We start from the raw sequence: 21407 nt of genomic DNA, 5'->3' as shown, positions 1-21407 counted from the left end.
TTAAGAAGTCTTTGTATGGTCTTAAACAGTCTCCTCGTGCTTGGTTTGGAAGATTTTCACAATTCATGAAGAAAATTGGCTACAAGCAGAGTAATTCAGACCACACATTATTTCTCAGACACCAACAAGGGAAGGTAACAGCCCTAATTATATATGTTTACGATATGGTAGTTACTGGTAATGATACTATTGAGATGGATAGATTACAGAAGCAGCTAGCTACAGAGTTTGAGATGAAAGACTTAGGAACACTCAAGTACTTCTTGGGCATTGAGGTAGCCCGGGGAAGTGATGGTATCTATCTATGTCAGAGAAAGTACATCCTTGATCTACTAACAGAGACATGTATGTTAGATTGCACTCTAATTGATACTCCTATTGAGCAGAACCATCGGTTGGCATAGTACCCAGATCAGGTGCCTACTGACAAGACTTGTTATCAGAGGATAGTTGGACGCCTGATTTATTTATCACATACCAGACCAGATCTTGCATATGCAGTAAGTGTAGTGAGTCAGTTCATGCATAATCCCAGTATGGATCACATGGATGCTGTTGTGAGGATTTTGAGGTACTTGAAGTCAGCTCCAGGGAGAGGAGTGATGTTTTCTAAACACAACAATATCATTGAGGTTTGTGGTTTCACAGATGCAGACTGGGCTGGAAATATTACAGATCGGAGATCCACATCAGGGTATTTTACCTTTGTTGGGGGTAATCTTGTTACTTGGAAGAGTAAGAAACAAAAGGTGGTAGCTCGATCAAGTGCTGAAGTAGAATACAGAGGTATGGCTCAGGGAGTGTGCGAGTTGTTATGGCTTAGAAATTTACTACAAGATTTGGGTGTTAAGCCTAAGTGTGCTATGCAGCTGTACTGTGACAACAAGGCAGCTATTGATATTTCACAGAATCCTGTACAACATGATTGTACAAAGCATGTGGAGGTTGATCGTCACTTTATAAAGGATAAGCTAGATGCTGAGACCATTAGCTTTCATTTTGTTCATTCAGAAGATCAACTTGCAGATATACTCACAAAAGGAGTGTCTAAAAAGGCTTTTTATGACTCACTTAGCAAGTTGGGCATGGTCGATGTGTATGCACCAACTTGAGGGGGAGTATTAGCATGAGTCAACATACAACAACCAAATCTCACCAACCAAATCCCTAGCCGTATAAATTGACAAACAAATCTTTGGTTTCATACTTGATAATTGATAGTTTAGAATGCTATAAATACCTTGTAATTACTCAGTTCAATATATAAGATTGTAGCTTATTCTACTATTACTACAAGCCGTAAGGTTAACTCCCAATGTCTTTACCTCCCATCTGATGAAGTAAAAGATTCAGCAAATCCAGAAGGTCGACCAGGAATGCTGGTCAGGGTAGTATCGTCCCCACTAGGAAAGATAGACGAGGATGAGGATTCATCAATGTTGCTTTTACCCTCAGCAGCCTGCCACATCTTTACTGCTTCATGTAGCGGCAGATCGAAGTTGATTGCATCCATATCATCAAGATCTTCTTGTTTAGATGGCTTCCACTGCTCAACAAGCGATGAAAGTACATTGACTGCATGACCTATGTCAGGCCTTTGGTACGGATCCCTTGCGCTGCAATGACCAGCAAGCTCAGCAACTGTGCAAATACTAGAAATTGTTTCCTCATTGACACCAATTGTTGGATCTACAATCTCCCCGAGTGCTTCTTTTTTGGTGAGCTTTCTGCGAAACCATATCACTAGGTGACAACTCTCCCCAGGCTGGCTTTCGTCAATTGCCTTTCTACCCGTGATCAACTCCATCAATATAACTCCGAAGCTATACACATCTACCTTGAGCGTCATTCGTCCAGTTGCTGATACCACATCAATGTAGAGTAAAATAATCAGTAAATGACAGTACAATGAAACAAGTAAATCAAACAACTTATCAGCTGTACGCACAACTACTGATTACCATGAAAAACAAAATGCAGGAGTTTAATTTGTAGCATTTGTAATACTAGATGTAGATACTTGTTTAGCATACAGAAGATAGGAATTGCATTGTTATTATTGACAGATTAACGGGGAAGACGTTCATGATCAAAGGCGGCAATACAGGAAAATATCTGAACAACTTCTTTATATCCTTTCACATTCCCTTTTGATTATAAACTAGTGCATTCTTTGCTAGACAAAATGGTTATTGTCTCAAAATGTGCACACCGTAGTGAAATTTAGCTTGTCTGAGGTGCAACTGATTTAAAACTAGTCCTACGTACATGTGGCTGACCCGAATAATATACTTTACAATTCAGTCCGAATGTCCTGGTATTTTCACGGTAAACCTAGAATCTCCACCCTCTGATCAATTCTAATTAAAGTTATTAAAATGTACAGTGCCATTATCTTTAAGCATAATCAGTAAGATGTGTTTATGGAGTTCCCAATCATACAGTACAGAGGCAATGTGCTATTTGAAAATACAGAATAATGAGTATAACTGTTAACAAGAATTTTACCTGCATATTCTGGAGCCAAATATCCAAATGTTCCTGCCAGTCTCGTCTCAATAGACACTTTCCCTGCTGGAGCAAGACGAACCAATCCAAAGTCTGCCACTTTCGCCCGCATATCATCTCCAAGTAAAATATTTGAAGGTTTAAGGTCTCTGTGAATGAAGATTTCGTTGGCCAAACTATGAAGGTACTGAACCCCCCTCCCAACATCCAGCGCAATCGTCAGTCTTCTAGTCCAATCAAGTGGCTCCAATCCTTCTTCTTTCCAGTTGAACAAATGTCTACTAAGAGTCCCCTGTGGCATGTGCTCATAGACAAGAAGCTTCTCATTCCCATCCAAACAATATCCAAGAAGTCCCACCAAGTTGCGGTGTCGGACCTTAGTAAGAACTGCAATCTCAGACTTAAACTCATGCAGGCCTTTCTCAGCTACCACTCCGGACTCCATTCTCTTCACTGCAATTTTTGTTCCGTCATGCAATTCTCCTTCGTACACAGTTCCAAAACCACCTTTTCCCAATATCTTACCTTCATTGAAGTTATTGGTCACACTCCTCAAAACTTGGATGGAAATGATCATATTTCCAGCCTCAACATGAATGTCTAAAGGTCCGTTACTGCGATTTTCACTACCAATGCCAATAACCCTGTTAGTAACAGTAATTTTGACGGCATTTTGATCACCAGAATGACCAGGATGAATTACCAATGAATTTGTAAAATTAGCAGAACGCCTCTTTTTCTTCTTGAGAATAAATAAAGTAAGCAACCCAACTAGAAGTGCAACAACTACACCTCCCATAACAACCCCAACAATCACACCAGTCTTGAATTTCTTGCTACCTCCACCATTAGCAGGGCCACTAGGACGGTCCTTACCTATGTCTGGGTTTCCTCCCAACTTCACCACCACATTTTCTCGAAATTTAGGTACTTTACCATACAGGTTATTGTTTGAGAGATCTATTTCTTCAAGGTTTGCAGATTTGTGAGCTCTTGGGGTATAATACCGGTTAGATTATTATCTTTTAGTATCAATCTATTCAATGATGTAAGCAATGAAAAACTGGAAGAAATCGTACCAGTGAGACCCATGTTGGGAAAATTGAGAACAGTAACATCACCTTTTCCCGAACATGTTACGCCGGTCCAATGAGTACTACTCCAACAAGGATCATTCCATATCCAATTCTCTGCAAAAACAGCAGGATAATCCATGTCTTTGGCAATGGAGAGCAATATAGTCACCCGAGGATCGCATTTGGTACCAGCATCATTGGTGCAAAAGTTATTAGATGTCACATCTACTTGTTTAATAGCACCGCCAGTGAAGCTCGGCATAGGTCCCTGAAGCAAATTGCTGGACAAACTGACACTCTGAAGCGAAGTGAGGTTTTGCAAAGAGGGAGGAACAATACCGGTGAGCTTGTTAGACCCCAAGTTCAAATCCCCTAAGCTGGTTAGCTCTGAAAATTCTGGTAGAGGACCCGTAAATTGATTACCATGCAGCCAAACTTGAGTCAACATGGTCATGTTCTGTAACACAGAGATAGTGCCATTGAGCTTATAATTGTTGTTCAGCCATAGTGTCTCCATCCCGGAACCGGAAAAACTGGCAGGAAATTCACCTTCGAGATTATTATAAGCCAAGTGCAACGTAGTTAAACTAGGCATATTGTTGGTGCCAAGGAATTCCGGGATGTTTCCGGAAATGTTTGCACTACTAGCTGTGAAAGAAGTAAGTTTGGAGGCAAACTGAACGCTATCTGGAATCTGCCACGCCTGGAAGGGGTTGTTCTCGACATGGAATTCTTGAAGAGAATCGAGGCCGGAGAAGAAATCATTAGCCGGAAAATAAGTAAAGTTGTTGTCGTTGGCGTAAATCTGCTGAAGCTGAGCCAAGCCTTTGAGGGTTGGGAAGGATCCGGTGAGATTGTTGCGCATAATGTGTAAACGCTGCAATGAAGTCAGCTTATTGATGTCTGGATGGAGAGAGCCGGAGAGGCTTTGTTCCTTGATCATGATGGAGGTTACCTTGCCATTTTGGCACGATACCTCGCCCCAGGTACAGCAATCGGAGCCAGAAGACCAATCTGTGGGTGGTTTTGGTTGGATGTTTTTGAGAATGGCTTCCATGGCTGGCTGGTCCTCGCAGAGCTTTTGGGACTGGCAAACCACAAGTCACAGTGACAGTGACAGCAAAACGAAGACAACACTCCAGAAACCCATTGACGTCGTACGTGTCTATGCCTAGGGTATAAGGGATAGGGTTTTTTGTTAAAACGTCTATAATAAACCCTGTAAAACATCATCGTTAGTATAGAATAAGCAGGGATCGTTCTTTCCGGGGAATTGAAGGGAACTCTAAACTTTTAGTGTTAACAAATAATGGGGGGTTTGAGATTGATTATTAACTACTAAAATAAAACCTAAATTACTATTTACATGATCGACTTCTCTTTAACAAACTTAAATCAAATTTACCATTACACCACATAATTACAAGTTCGAACCTATCATGCATTCTAATTCGACCAATTACATACTTTTTAGACACCAATACAATTAGAGCCTTAGGGGATCATCTAATCATGCAAGATTTCAATTAACATTTAGATTGACTTAGGGCCTAATCTAAATTTGCATGCAATCGAATTCAATAACACTTAGAGTAGAAATCAAACAAGATTACATTTAAGCACCAAATCTTTGTTGGAGACATGTTTCATGTGTGGCGTCACCCACCATGGTTTCACATGCAAATTTCCAGAATTTTTACCACTTTTAATCAACACAAACCGAACCTACTTAGGGCATGATTCGATTTGTGTCAATATGGTTGATGAATCTAGCACTCAAACACAATCTTAGGGATTGCATCCAACCACTAAATTCATATGCACATATCTGAAAATTATCTAAAAATGTGAGAAAGATGATTAGAACACAACAATAGAAATACAAACTCATTAATTATAAGAACATAGATTTGGCATAGTCTCAAAAAAAATATCAAATACAATCTGAAAATTTTAAAACAAATACAAAACCAATATTTCCACATAAACAACAACTTACAATCTTCATAGACAAAGAATTGTAGATTAACACAAATAGACGAAGCCATGGAGATGAGTTGCGAGAATCACACGTTGTAGGAACCTTGGAGGTGTGTCTTCAATGGTGAAACTCGGTGGAGATGATGATGGTTTTGGGGTGGACGGCTTGGCTAATTTGTGAGGGAAGTTTATGGTGGTGTTTTGGTAGAGTTTTGGCTCTTGAATGCTAATGAGAAGTGATGATATTTGAGAGGTGAGGCCATGTATATATAGAGGAAAGATGGAGGGTTTGAAATTGCTTCTTTCTTCCTATAAACATGCCATGCTTTAATCCCTAAAACATGGAAAGTTTTATTCCCTAAAACATGCCATGCTTTAATGAATAAAACATGGAAAGTTTTATTCCCTAAAACATGCCATGTTTTATGCCTTTAATGATCATCTTCTATTTAATTGTTGCATGACTTGGCTCCATCTTTTTTTCTTTAATTATCTCTTCAATCCAATCTGAAAATAAGAAAATAAAATCATAAGTAAGAGATAATTAGTTTCAAAACCTAACAAGGATTCCTAGTCAAACTAGGACTCTAAACCAATTATGTGTTTTAACTCATGTAAGCACAAAAATGCATCCAATACCGCTCAAGACTCTTATTACGACTCAATGACTTAATAGTACAACAATAAGGGCTAAGCAAAGTACAAATTGAGGTAAAAACATGTTAAAAACGTCGCACAAAGTGCTCCTATCAGTTTTAGGGTTTACGTAGTTTGTGTTCTGTTTCTTTTTTTTTTCTTCTGAAAGGATGCAGTTTGTGATCTAACAAGCTAGCTAGGGTTTGATCTGAGAAGAAGCCGCTTCTTCCAGAGAGGAGGAGATGAGATTGGAGAAATCTTGGGGATCTGATTCCGGTGATTGGGGTGGTTTGAGTGCCTTGAACGCGTTTACAATTTTGGTAATGTTTGTGTTTTGGAAAATTATCATTATTATGAAAGGAAACCGCCACGATTCGCTTGTGAGATTTTGTTCTTTTGGTTCTTTCCTAAACCCAACCGGTCGTCGAAAGTTTTAATTTTTTTTATATTTGGGTCTAGTATTAGCAAATCTTTGTGAAAATAAATAAATAAAGATAAGATATATAAAGTGGATTTATACACGTTATGCATCACTATCCTCTCAACAAACACATTAGAGTGTGTTGATTTGGTTTTACAATTTCCGTTGTGGTTGATAGAGTTTATAGGAGAATTCCGATACGTTGTAATTGGCCCTTTTATCTTTGATCTGAGAAATATATTATGTCAGTGGTTTCAATTGCCGTTCAGCAATCGCACAAAATGAGGATCGGCAATTTCATTTTGGGGAATTGGTCTAATTAATAGAGATAAGGTTAGGCAAAGTAATTTCTCATCGCAATTTAAGAAAGTTTCAAAGACCCACACATAAATCGTATTTTCTTTGATTTTCCTTTTAGTTTTCTTTTCTTTTCAATTGGATAATTTTGTATATGATGTATTTCACACTCAAAATGTTGGCCTCAATATCGACACACAAAACTACTAGATTACTTAATTGCATTTCTCGACTCCTTGTGTAATATCCCGAAAATTCATATCTAATTTCCAATGAGTTTACTGATATTATTAAGTTGGTCATTGTCCAATTTTATTTCACGAGGATGAAAACGAAATGGTTCGAAATAATTAATTGTTCGGGAACGTTCAATTTGACGAGTCTAAGAGTTGACCTTTGACTCATTGGGTTTCTTAGAAAATTTCTTACATGAAAGTCGTAGAGCTTGTCGATACGAATTCGTGGACATGCGGCACGCCTAAATCGAAGTTCGTATGAAGAAGTAACGAATCAAAAGATATTTGGGCATTTTTGGAAAATAGTATTAAATAGGGGAATTAAAGAGAAAAAGGGGAAGAAAAATCAGAAATCCCAATCGGTACTGTTCATGGGTACTGTTCACCCGAAAAAATCCAAAAATTCTCTCCCCGAGCGGCCAACTTTGGGTCGCCGGATCTCCGTCGTCCGGCCACCATAGAGCAGCGCACCGGTCACATTTGAAATGTTGTTGCGTCCCCTGTCAATTGATAGCAGCGCCATCTCGATGCGTTCCCCGAAAATGCATATTTCGCCGAACTTCAACTCGTCGGGTCTCCCTCCTCCGACAATCAATCGGTGAGATTCTTGTCCCATTTTGAAGGTCTCATTCCATACTACAAACCCTCCAAAAGATTTAACCCAAATCGTTGTGTGCCAGGAGAATCGAAGAAAAAAAATCCTAAGTTTTAAATTGGGGTTTTTCGGTTTTGTTAAATTGAAGTGTTTAGGCCCAGAATTGGACTTTGTGGTGAACTAGAAAGTTGTTGGGAATGTCAGTTAGATTGTGGTGGTGAAATTTGGTGGTCATTGGTGCTGGTCGGGAAACAGTGTCGCCGCATGAACAGTACTGTGAACATTGTTCATGAACAGTATTTGCGAAAAGTGCTCTGTAAACAATAAACCCGAACAATGTTTAGTAAACAGTAAACATGAACATTGTTATGTGAACAGTGTTTTATGAACAACATTTAGCTGTACTAAAATTGTCACCTGATATTTTACGTATCGTTTTCTGAGCATTTTATCATGTTATTAGGTGACCGATGAAACGAGTGAGGAAATCGCTTTCCGTGTCGTGGAAGTTGCACGTGGGAAATAAGGTAAGTAAACCTCACAATTATCATCATGATAAAAGTAGTATCATAATTATTGAATTTAGTTTGAGTTGTCACCATAGTCGTTGTAGCAGTATTTTATAAAAATTATTTTAAAAATATGTTTTGGTTTAAATTACGTGAATTTGATCGTCTACGGTTCATGGGTAAGTGAAACACTATTTTAATAAATGATTTTAAAAAGGTTTTAGTGATTATGGACTATGGTGAATGTGAGTAAATCTCAGTATGACGAGTCTATCCTTGGCGGTGACTCATATTTACGTTTTCTTAAAACGATCGAACTATGAAATGTATATAATATAATGGGTTGTGTATGTGTATAAAATGGTAAATACGATACATATACATATGGGTTGCTATATTATATATTTTTACGTTATTATTTCCAAATGAATTATACTGTGGCAATTATATTTATTTTATTTGAACAAGAGTCGCTTTGTTGTAGTACAATAATATGAGTGAATTATTATTGTACGTGGTTTTAGCATTGAGTCTTGTTAAAACATTTTCTGTCTTCGGACGTGTTTTTCTGTCTTCGGATGTGTTTTCTGTCTTCGGACGTGTTAGCAGTATTGGAACCAAACTTTGGCCGGGTGACAGTTACGATTCAGTTAGAGCTCTAGTCTGTCTGCCGGTGCACTGCATGAGTGGTAACATATGGGTTGTCTAGGTCTCATGAGTACCCATATATTTTTTTAGTGACATTGGGTACAAATGGGTTGCCCAGTGTCTGTCGGTGTACTGCATGACGGGTAACAGATGAGTATCTAGGTCTCATGAGTACCCATGTTTTACATGATTTTAGGTAACCATATGGGTTGTCCAGTGCCTATCGGTGTACTGCATGAGGAGTAACAGATGAGTTGCCTGAGTCTCATGAGTACCCATGTTTTTAAATGATTTTGAGTAACATATGGGTTGCCCAGTGTCACATGAGTACGTTTGTCTTTAAATGTTATTTGACATATTATGCGATGTATGTTTATTGTTGGTTTACTCATACGGACTGAAAAGCTTACCGAGTTTGTGTTTACAATCCTGTTGCACCAATTCGATGGTGTAGGAAATAGTTCTGCAGGTGGGGATTAACAGATTCGGAGGGCTTACTCTGAAGATTTCTTTCTTCTATTTACGGTGAGGATTGAGTAAATTTTACATGTCATAAAAAGCATCTAGTTGATATTGCTAATCAATATGTGTTGGTAAATTACGATGAAACTGATGATGGTCTTCTCAATAGTCTTATGGATCAAGTAACCTCACACCTTGAGACTCTCAAAATTCTTCTTCCAGAAATAAGTGACGGTGTGTTGCTATCTAACATTTTGGAGGAATCCATGTATTGCGCAATGGTGCTTGGTAGGGTGATTGGGCTAGATTTTAGGCCGATGCTACAACCAATTTTCGAAGAGGCAGTTATCAACATGTTCTCAAACAATGTGAGTACAGCATGCTAAAGGTTTTGGATTCACATCGTTGGGTTCCAGTACCAGCTATAGCAAATAGTAGTGTTGAAGGTGGTGATGGTGTTATTGAACTGCCATATTGTCTTATGGAACATCCACCTCTGGCTGTATTTGTTAATGGTGTGTCGGCGGCGATGATGAACTCCGGCCATGTGCCCCCTCAAGTCTGAGGCATGAGCTTGCTAAAGAGTTGATCCAGGGACTGAAGGCTGTTTCCGACTATTTGATCACATACCATGCAACAACAGGGATACTACTGAGAGAAAACAAAGAATCTGAACTTTTTCTCTCACTTTGTCAAGCATTCATTGACATTACTTATCCACATTGTGCTAAGCTAAGAAGCACGGAAGCTTGCCTGCAGTCGCGCTTCGCGCTTCAGAAGCGGAAGCGAAGCGGAAGCGCGCCGGAAGCGGCTGGAAGCGGTCGGAAGCGCGATTCCGAGAAAAAGGTGGTTTGGAAGCGATATGGAAGCGCGAGCTTCCAAATTGGAAGCGTCAAATAGGGTGGAAGGAAGCGTGGGTTCCCTCTAGCCTCCCCGTCTCTTACCAGTGTCAACAGACTCAACACTACTTTCATCCGGCTAAATTCCAGTGTCAGGGTAATAGACTAATAATCAGGGTTTGTTCTTCACCTACAAATCGATCAAGGCTCTAGAACCGTTGCTCGGGTAACTGGGTAAGTTTGGAAAACAGAATCAGCTTCTGTCAGCAATTTGGGTAACCAATCCTCCGGCGTACTCTCAAGAACCCATCGCCGCCGCCGATGCCCCCATCTCTCCTCCCCCTCCTCTTCCTCTTCCAATCGACCAAACCCCACCACCCAAGACTCCTTTCGTCCCGGCCCTCTTCGTCATTGGCGACTCCTCCGTCGACTCCGGCACCAACAACATCCTAGGGACCTTCGCACGCGCCGACCACCTCCCCTACGGCCGTGACTTCGACAATCGACACGCACCAGCCCACTGGGAGGTTCTCCAACGGCATAATCCCTGTCGATTATCTCGGTATTCTCTTCTTTTCTTGATTACAATCAAATCTTTAGTCTTTGTTATCATCTGGGTTCTTCAAACCCCAAACTGCCCAGGACCTATAACTCAAGGACTTTCGTCGAACATGTTATGTGCATAATAGAGTGTCAGTTTTTTGAAGGGTTTGATGAAGATGGGTTTTGGATTATGAGGGTTTACTAACTTTTGTGTTGAATTTTGGATCAGCGTTGCGGCTTGGGCTTCCTTTTGTGCCCAGCTTTCTTGGGCAGACTCGTAGATTGGAAGATATGCTTCATGAGTTCATGGTTTGAACTTTGCTTCTGCTGCTGCTGGAATCATATTCACCAGTGGGTCAGAATTGGTATGCCTAATCTTTCTCTTTTTAGTTTTATTTTTTATTATTAATTGTGAACCACAAAGCTTTCAACTCGTATTGGTTATGCAAGTAATGTAAAATTTTAAGGCAAGAGTTGATATTATAGCATTGCAATGTAGAAATGTGATTAAACTGTGAAATGGTGTTTCATGGTTTTAAAATTGTGAAGGAGCTTGAGTAGAATTGATGACCTTTTATTGCCATGGAATCTAGAGGTTCATAGCTTATACTTTTTCTTTCATAGCCAACTTGTTTCATTGTCTCAGCAAATTTTACAGATACTTATTTATAAAGATTATTGTATTGTGTTGGGAATTTGATTCAAAGGTACAATGGAGTTAATGGTTTTCGAAATGTGAAGGTGTTTAAGTAGAATTGATGTGGTTCACTACTCTTCACATCTAGAAGTTAATAGCTTAGAGTACTGTTTCGTTCAGGGTCAACATGTTTCCTTGTCTCAACAAATTCAGCAGTTTACAGATACATACCAGCAGTTTGTATTGAGTATGGGGCAGCAAGCTGCGTTTGATATAATCTCAAATTCAGTGCTCTACATTTCGATTGGAATCAACGACTACATACATTACTACCTGCGTTATGAGTCCAATGTGCAAAATCTCTATTTTCCCTGGAGTTTTAATTGGTTTCTAGCATCCACAATGAAGCAGGAAATCAAGGTGAGGTGATTTCCTACTCTATGATGATTGATGGTTTCTAGTAGTTCCCAGTTTGAATCTAAGTGATTGCTTTAAAGGTCTTAATTACTTTTGGTTTTCTGCTGCACACAGAACTTGTACATCATTAATGTCAGGAAGGTGGTTGTGATGGGTCTGCCTCCTATAGGTTGTGCTCCTCACTACTTATGTGAGTACAAAGTGAAGGATGGACAATGTGTTGAGGAGATAAACAACATGGTAATGGAGTTCAACTTTGTCATGAGGTATATGATTGGGGAGCTAAATGAAGAGCTTCCATATTCTGTGTAGTTTTGGATTATATATCTATAGATTACAGAAATGCAATATGGAAGATTAAAGGAGTTTGTGGCCATTTTTACTGTGTAGTCATATAAGTTTAATCATTCTGCATATTTAGTTGCTAGATAAATTCCAAATTACACTTTTAGTTGCTGGATGTGTGAATTCATTACATATATATATATGGTGTTTTTGTAATATTATATATACATGTTAATATCTTTAATTATATATTATTTTATTCCGCGCTTCCGAAACGTCCCCGCTTCCAAGAAATTTTGAAAAAAAACGCTTCCGCGCTTCCAAACGCTTCGCTTCCACGTCCCCGCTTCCGATTCCATGCAGCCTAGGTGCTAAGTGCTTTGGCTACTGTTACACTGGCAGAGCTGCTTTAGTCATGGAAGCTAAGAGTTTATGTGACGGCCTTCGCCGCCTAGTAATGACACTCTCTCTATGATTTGGAGTCAAAATCTTCAACTGGTAATGGAGAATGAATACAATACTTCAGTAGAGGAAATGTACACTATGAGTCTATGAGTCAGTAATATTTTCATTGAATTTGTTGTAAAATATCTTCACGTAACGATTGCTTTCCTAAACATTCAATTTGTTCTACAAAAGAATGATACAAATCAAAGGTATTGATACCAGCCACTTCCTAAACAAAAGATTCCAAGAAGGCATGCAAAAACATATGATTTACATATCTTGCTCCTTCTCCCTCAATTTTAATGATTCTACATACACAAGTGGGCATAAATTCTCAGATGCGGACGTCCGGACAGTCCGCACCGTGTGGATTCAGTAATTCTGGCCACCGGTAACGTGCAACGACGGTGCCGACCAGCACAGCCACACTCCCCTCCTCTCGGCGCTCATGTTTGTGCCGGCCGGAACTGCAACGCTGGCCGGAATCTCGCAATCTCCGCACGGTACTCAAAAACTTAAAAATTTGAGATTCCGGCCACCGTGGGATGACGTTCAGCTCAAGCCGGCACAGTCAAGCATTAGAAATCAGCTTAGGATCAACTGTGCTCTTCTCTAGAGGAAGCCAGGCCCCAGCAAAATTGAAAAAGTGCTGGTGATGCTCGAACAAATAAGAGGCCTGCAGATATGCAATTTGCAGCTTCAGTGAAGCAAAAGGAGAACTAAGAGTCTGATTTAGAGTTGAAGAACTTCGCCACGGCTTGATACATATTCTCTTCCTCAAATGGCTTTGAGACATATCCATTCATACCACATTTTACGCACTCATCATTTGTATGAATAACATCAGGGGTCATAGCTAATACTGGCACATGCCAGTGATGCCACTCACTCTTTCTCGCAACTCCTTCCAGTCCCCCATTTATGTCCCCATTTGCCTTCCTCTTCATCTGCCGAATCTACGAGTTGCCTCAAAACTGCAAACAAATGAAACAGTCAGAAATTTTGAAAAAAAAAATTAAGAACCTAAATACTACCGATCGAGGCCCCATCGGAGGAGGAAGACAAAATCCAGACTCATGGCCCTCTGTCCTAACTTGAAGTGGAGGATGAAGATGATTAGATGAAGTTGCAATTTAATTAATTAAAGAGTTTGTATTGATTTGCATTCATCTTTAAGTAACCACATCAACATGTCTGAAGTATTAATCTTAAGAGAACTCCAGTTTACAACTTACAACCAACAATGAAGATCAAAATTTAGTACGTATGGTTCAACTTGTCAGCGGAATTCATCAAAAACATGATTCTTGAGTATTAACCAATATGGTGACAATGTATATTTGACAATTTAACTAATTAGATCAAATCAATTGGTCCACTTCCTGTTTCTAGTAGAAAAAATCGGAAAAATTGCGCCGTCTTAGCTCCACCGTCCGTACTCACATAACTCTCTAGTCTGAAACGATACTCACCTGAGTGAGGTGATGAGTATTCGGCGGGTTTAGAGGGATTTAAATCCGGCACGTGTGGCAACCATGAAGAGAATGAGAGAGTGAGTGAAAGTATATATGATCCTCAGTTCCTCACCCCAAATGCAATCCCGTTAGGCTTTAGCTTAAACCCTTCGCAGAGCTAAACTCTTCATCAAGCTTAAACTCTCTGCCAGAAACCAACAAGACCCCTGAAACCCTTCTCTGTTCTACATTGCTCTTTAAACCCACAGACCCCATAAGCATTACTCCTTAAACCCTTTGCCAAGAAACCAAGCCCGACCCGTTTTGTGATTCTCCGACGACCGTGACGGCCAAGAAAGCAGTTGCAGACTCCAAGAACTGACCCCTTCAAATCAAGAAAGCTCTGCGAGTGTACCCAGTACTCGTCTGTCATCAAATATGGTATGTGACCCGAATTTTATCTATTCGAGTTTTCTCTAAAATCTGGGTCGGTTTGCTTAATTACTTTGTTTTTCTGGCTCTGTTTTCTCTGATAATCAAGAAGTTTCTCAATGATTTGCTCTGGTAATCACATATGTGTTTAGTGGAACTTCTGTTTGTTTCTTTACTTTTTGGATATCTTTCTGGGTAAACTTCTGTAATTTTCTTTGTTCCGTTTCCATTTCTTTATTTGTTTGTTGAAATGCAATCTGGGTATTGATCATTCTATGGTCTAAACGCCCCAAATGTAGAAGACACCCATAACTTATTTCTTCAGCATGAAGTTTCTTTATGATTTAGTTGTTGACCTTGATTTGGCACATGACAGTTACAGTGATAAGTGATAGGCTACTTCTATGCCAATGAGTTAAAAAGATTGCATGATCTTGCGCTCGTGTTTTTTTTAAAGGAGGATATAGTGCTTTCTGTCAATCAAGGTTTATGAGATAATAAGATAATTCAGTGTGTATAAGTATAACTGAAGGGTATAAGAATTTTGGACAAGATTTAAGGAAAAAAATATATATTTACAGGACTAACTGCTTCTCTTTGTGTTCCTATTTTCTAGAGTTCAAAAGTTCTAGGTACAGGGGAGGAGACAAGAGAAGCTTTAATAGATTCACCTCTACCTTCCGATTTATTGCACCATGTGATGCTCAAGTGCTCATCGGAGTCCCTCCTCGTCTTCCAGATGGCAAGTCGGTGGTTCTATAATTCAATCCGGTCCCAATACTTCCGAGCAGAACACGAACAAAAGAGTAGCAGTAGAAGACACGCGGTACACATTCTCTTCAGCACATGGACTACTTCAAAGCAGACATTTTATTCTGTGCCAATCGAGCCAATGAGGGCAGCAGCTGATTCCATCAGGGCAATTAGACTCGCCGTATTTGATTTGACCCGGAATTTCACTGGTGAGCTGGTCCACCTGGAGGAGGGCTACACTGATCATTACAGGGGGCAATCAGCAAGGGGCTTGATTCTGTTCTCTAGGAGCTTCAAATGGAACTCGCACCAAGACCAGGTGACACTGTTTTATCCTGCAACCAAAACATCACTGGTCATTCCCCCCACCCCTCATCCTCAACATGCTTCCTACTCTGACATAAATTCCACAACATACTGCCTTGGCTACAGCCCTCATAGTGATAAGTACAAGGTTTTGGCTTTAAACTGGAAGGGATACCATGGATGCACTTTCAAGATAATGACAGTAAGAGAAGGTGATCACTGGACTGTGAATGAAAAAAACTGGAGAGAACTTAAAGTGGAGAACTTACCGTTGGTCATGAAGGGCCAAGTCTGTCTGCAGGAAGACTTGTGTGTGCAGCATAAAGGTTGCATTCACTGGCTGGATCGATCTACAAAACTGATTCTGTCATTTGATATCGAGAAAGAGTGGTTCTTTACAACACCAGCTCGGATCCCCTCAGATGAGTCTTGTGGACGACTATTGAACCTTGAAGGACAACTGGCATTGATAGGTTTTACCACTGAGACAGTGTTGTGGACTTCAGATGATGACCTTGCTAAGGACTGGAAACAAGAGACCATTCAAATGGAGTCAGATGAAGACGTGATTGCTCCTCTTTCCAGTCCCACTGATGACCGTTTTCTGACTTGGCCGTCTCATAATGCCTCTGCAATGGAAATCCTCCAGATTCATTTTTACAAAAGAGAAAATAAAAGTACTACATCCCAGACTGTGCAAGTGAACTCAGGAGAATGGGTGGATGAGTTGGGTCTCTTCACCACCTATGAAGATATTCTATTACCTATTCCCTAGGATCCATCTGATATACCAAACTCCTAGATTTAAGTGAGGTTAATACACATATGAGTTCCTTCACCCTCCACTGTATTGGAGATATACTAAAGTCTATTCCATCGAATTAGTCTGAGACATGCTTTCTGATAATGCATGTCAATATGGTTTTACACTTTTACCACAGAAGAAGACTTTCTATTCCCACTGCTGCAATGAAGATTCATGGTTCAGTCCTACAGTTGGATAACAAGAAGAAATTCCCCATATGATGTAAACAGACTCCCCATAATAGATTGATGAGTTGACTCTCTTGACCACCTATAAACAGTTAATATCTCCTATTTGGCTATTTCATTGATTTCTTGGTTTTTCAGTGTTCTGAGACACAGATCTGATGAAGTCGGTTGCTACATGCCTACTTTTGTTTTGACACAAATGTGATGTATTTGTGACATCATATTTCATAGATTTATTCTTGTGACACAAATATGATGATCTTGGATCCAAATACTTATCAATTTTGGTTCACTTGGGTTGTTTCCAGCTTAGTAAGCAGAGTTGTGGCTTTTTCTAGGGCAAGAATCCACGATAACATTTTATATAAATGATGCAATGTTGTTATACTCTGTACTATATGTAAATGATGCAATGTTATAACACAATGTTATTATAAAGTAGAAAGAAGGATACCTGATAAAAATTATCACTACCCCACCTATCTTCCATTTGTCCAGCAAACCAACAATCTCCGGTTGTATAGTCTACAGCAATCTCCTCTACATTCTTCCCACGCCTTTTCTCTTTCACCCTTGCAAATATTCCAAATTCTACATTCCACCAGACAATACTCCATCTTCTCCATGTTTGTCTGAATATTCTACGTCCCTCCAAGCTTCATCTGCCTAACTGCCTTGCTCTGATGCTTTTTTGTTTGAGCTTGCTTCTATACCCTACATTAACCACACTGTGCTAATTTTAGTCATGTTCTAACCCTGAACTCATCCTCATTGCTTATAAGGGAAGACTTAAGGTCATTGCTTGAGAAGCCGCCAACTCTTTTCGGGATAGATAGTTATCTGACACTCCATTCTTCTCTGTAGATAAAAGGGGCAGAAATATAGAATGAGATACGGAGGATATTTAATCAGCCACATTTGGATACAAATTCTCACTTAAAACATGCCTATACAAATACGTTTAACCTTAAGTCTAAATCATTCATGACTAACCGAAAAAAAAAAATGGTCTGCCTGGAATGGGATTGATAAACCAGTCAAACTGAAACCAATAGAAGAGAGTGAAACAGAAGGATAGGAGAAAAGCCAAAGTAAGCAGCAAGAGGATGGGAAACCTGTCAAAACTAATACTACCATGTACACTTATCTAAGTTACAAGCATCTTAATTTGTTCAATATACATATGCACCTAAACCTACTCAGCTAAAACAAGTGTCATTTAAGATGCTAAATTTCTGGTACTTTTCAGTATTGCCCATTCAGAACCAATTGTCTAATTAATACATTATGCACTATATGCTTGTATACCTTTAAAGAAAAACAAAAGTATTTGAAACACTAGAGAGGGCCTGGTAGAAACCTCAGACAAAGTTGAGTTCAAACAAGGCTTTGTCCTTCTCATCTAAAGATATGAGCCAACAACTGAACAAGAATGGCGGTCATTAACAAGTTAATGCTAACATAAGAAATGGATCAACAGAAAACCATTGGAAATCACTCGAAAGTCCATTACTTTAGCCTGAAATCGGATCCTATACAAACAAGATGATGCAGGGCATTTGTGTTGGGGAAGCAAGTGTAAAGCTTGTTCCTTTATGCCCCTTTCATCTCAGACACAGTAGAGAATCAGTTTGGAATACAATACATACGAATGAAAGAGACAATATTTGCTTACAGAGAAGAGAGAGTGCAAAAAGTTCGATGCTTGGGGTCCTTACCACGAGAAGCAAATTGAAATGGTCGTCCTTTGGCACCATCCTTGGTTCTCACTTCTCAGCAAGTCAGCAACGACGGTCTGCCAGGTCCTCTCATCACGGCTGAGGAAGTAGTATTTACCTCATCAACCATATTTGGGCCTTCCTAACTTGTGTAACAAATTGACCCGAGTTGTTGTTAAAAAATACTTCAAAAAAAAAAGGGTTCTTCTAGCCTAGGTATGAGTCGTATGACTCTATGTGCACGTTTGTTTCACCGTGTTAGCCTTCACTACCTTAAATAAGGAGTACAAATGACTTGGTCGTATGTTTGGGGAAGATATGCACAAGCTTAAATGACCTTAGGTAAGGCAGTGTCTCCATTTTGAGCTCGTTAGATCGTGTTAACGTGGGTGCTACTTTTCCTCTCCCTTAGATAACGCAGACTTCACGAATGTGGACAATGAAACAGAGGAAGTGGAGAGCCTAGGAGATGAGGGTGGCGGTGGCCATGAGACCAAGGTAGAGAGAGTGCACCACCGATGATGTGTCTGAGAAGGTACCAGCACTCGGAATCGATCCAATTTCAGAATTCGTAGAAACCTTTCTCCGTCAATCAGCTCTTGTTGCTTCGTTTTCATGTTTCAAACAATGCATTAGATTTGATTGGGATCCTGATTTTTTACATCTAGGTTCAAGCAAACTTTTATGAATTGATGAAAATTAGTTGAATTTTGGTTTTGGGTATTGCAAAATTTAGTTGAATTGATGAAGATGGGTGATTAGAGAAAGGGGATGAATGAATCAGTTTCAATTCGTCAATAATATAAGAATGAATTGAATTGGGATGGAGAAAAACAGATTGGGTTACTAGAAAAACCTTGCCGGAGCTCAAGGGTTCCTTGGCGGTGTGGTCTGCTACTATCCTACCTTATACAATCCTCTCCATCAAACATGACTCAGAATAGTGCTAGCTAAGCCTACCTACGGAGAGTAGCACAAGTATTAATTTTTGAGTGACTCACAGCAACCCTGCCTACCAAACGTGTACTATATGAATTCTTCAGAGATCCTTAAAATTTTGATGATGAGTTACTTAAGCAGGCATTCACCAAGATTCCAAGATGTAGGAAAAACAAAGTGTTACTCAAACGAAAATTGTTGCCCCGAGGCTTGAGACTTGGTCGATCTTATGTGTGTAATGCTCTCTAACTTTTGCGATTTCGACTTGGTTTTGTTTTTATTTTCCAACTTTTATCTATATTCGCCACCTCTAGAGTGATTAATCTAATATAAAATCATGCTAGTTACGGAATGTCTTGCTCTTATACTTTCATTCAACATCAACATTTTCTTTAACAGTGCCTCTAGGAAGTAGGAACGGTACGTGGACATCATTTTGACCAAACACACTACAAAAAAACTTAACATTAGGCACATTTAAATGTGGCTTCAATGTGCCTAATACCCATGTAGCCAACCCCCTTAAATTTCACAAAAATAATTAACAAGCCACATTTAGGGGAATTTGTGAAATTTTAGAGGGTTGGCCACATGGGTATTAGGCACATTTAATTGTGACTTCAACGTGTCTTTTACTAAGTTTTTTTTGTAGTGGCAGGGGTTTCCTTTTCCTTATTGACATTGGAATTATTCTTGCGGTCAAATTGGAATGGCCTCTATATAACAAAAATTACCCATGAAGGCAATAATATTATTAGTTGCCCTCGGAACATCCAAACCCTGGCAAAAGGTAATACACCGACGATGGAGTCATCTACGGCACCCAACCTCCTCCCGCAACAACACCACGCCTACGTCTCCGAGCTCCTTTCCTTCCCCCTCGCTCGCCTCCAAAGGGAACCGGAGCTTCTCCGGCTCGACGAGGAACGAATCCAAATCCAAATGCAAGACTTATTGGCCGGTAACTACCGAGCATTGGTTCACGCTGCGCATACATCCCTCTCAGTTCAAGACCAACTATCTTCCATCGATAAGAATCTTAAATCTCTTACGTTGGAGAAGATCCCCGACTTAACAATTGCATGCACTGAGTTTGTTGACACTTTTGAAAAGATGAAGAAGATGAACCAAGCGCAGCACTTACTTGAAATCCCTCAACTCATGGAAACATGCGTGAGGGATGAGAACTATGAAGAAGCCCTAGAGTTAGAAGCCTTTGTTGGCAAGATTTCGACTATGCACCCCAAATTGGCAGTTGTTAAAGACCTTACTAAACATGTCAGTAAGATAACTCAATCTCTTGTCTCTCAGCTTCTTATAAAACTTCGTTCGGATTTCGAGAAACCCGAAGCTGAACATTGCCTTCGGATTGTTGGATATCTACGTAGAGCAGGAGTGTATAGTGAGTATGAACTGCGGTTGCAGTTTTTGAGATGCAGGCAGGCATGGCTTACAAGAATGTTGGAGAATTTGGATGAAGGAAACCCTTACGAGTACCTCAAAGGGATGATTAATTGTCATAGAAAGCATCTAGTTGATATTGTTAATCAATATTTGTTGGTAAATTACGATGAAACTGATGATGGTCTTCTCAATAGTTGGCTTATGCATCAAGTAACCTCACACCTTGAGACTATCAAAATTCTTCTTCCAGAAGTAAGTGATGGTGTGTTGCTATCTAACATTTTGGAAGAATCCATGTATTGCGCAATGGTGCTTGGTAGGGTGATTGGGCTAGATTTTAGGCCGATGCTACAACCAATTTTCGAAGAGGCAGTTATCAACATGTTCTCAAACAATGTGAGTAGAGCAGTTAAAGGTTTTCAGTTGGTTTTGGATTCACATCGTTGGGTTCCAGTACCAGCTATAGCAAATAGTAGTGTTGATGGTGGTGATGGTGTAATTGAACTGCCGTATTGTCTTATGGAACATCCACCTCTGGCTGTATTTGTTAATGGTGTGTCGACGGCGATGAATGAGCTCCGGCCATGTGCCCCCTCAAGTCTGAAGCATGAGCTTGCTAAAGAGTTGATCCAGGGACTGAAGGCTGTTTCCGACTATTTGATCACATACCATGCAACAACAGGGATACTACTGAGAGAAAACAAAGAATCTGAACTTTTCCTCTCACTTTGTCAAGCATTCATTGATATTACTTACCCACATTGTGCCAAGTGTTTTGGCTACTGTTACACTGGCGGAGCTGCTTTAGTCATGCATGCTAAGAGTTATGCGACGGCCTTCGCCGCCTAGTGATGAGACTTTCTCCATGATTC

General features: G+C 39.8%; 1 long non-coding RNA gene and 3 pseudogenes across 1 annotated transcript; 2 read left to right on the top strand and 2 right to left on the bottom strand.

Annotated features, from left to right (window-relative positions):
• Positions 1–1321: 1321 nt before the first annotated feature.
• Positions 1322–4734, bottom strand: LOC126791328 (receptor protein kinase TMK1-like; annotated as a pseudogene).
• Positions 4735–9747: 5013 nt separating this feature from the next.
• Positions 9748–12116, top strand: LOC126792488 (GDSL esterase/lipase At5g08460-like; annotated as a pseudogene).
• Positions 12117–14928: 2812 nt separating this feature from the next.
• LOC126791382 (uncharacterized) lies at positions 14929–18280 on the bottom strand. Its single transcript, XR_007671814.1, has 4 exons — positions 18193–18280; positions 16929–17332; positions 15751–16110; positions 14929–15510 (listed from the first exon to the last, which is right to left on the bottom strand). It is a non-coding gene; the product is annotated as an uncharacterized LOC126791382 (long non-coding RNA).
• A 1655-nt stretch (positions 18281–19935) lies between these two features.
• LOC126792487 (conserved oligomeric Golgi complex subunit 8-like) lies at positions 19936–21404 on the top strand (annotated as a pseudogene).
• The last annotated feature ends 3 nt before the right edge of the window (positions 21405–21407 follow it).

The sequence above is a fragment of the Argentina anserina genome, chromosome 4 (assembly GCF_933775445.1).
Source record: "Argentina anserina chromosome 4, drPotAnse1.1, whole genome shotgun sequence".
Taxonomy (NCBI): domain Eukaryota; kingdom Viridiplantae; phylum Streptophyta; class Magnoliopsida; order Rosales; family Rosaceae; genus Argentina; species Argentina anserina.
This window is presented reverse-complemented; position numbering and strand designations above follow the sequence as displayed.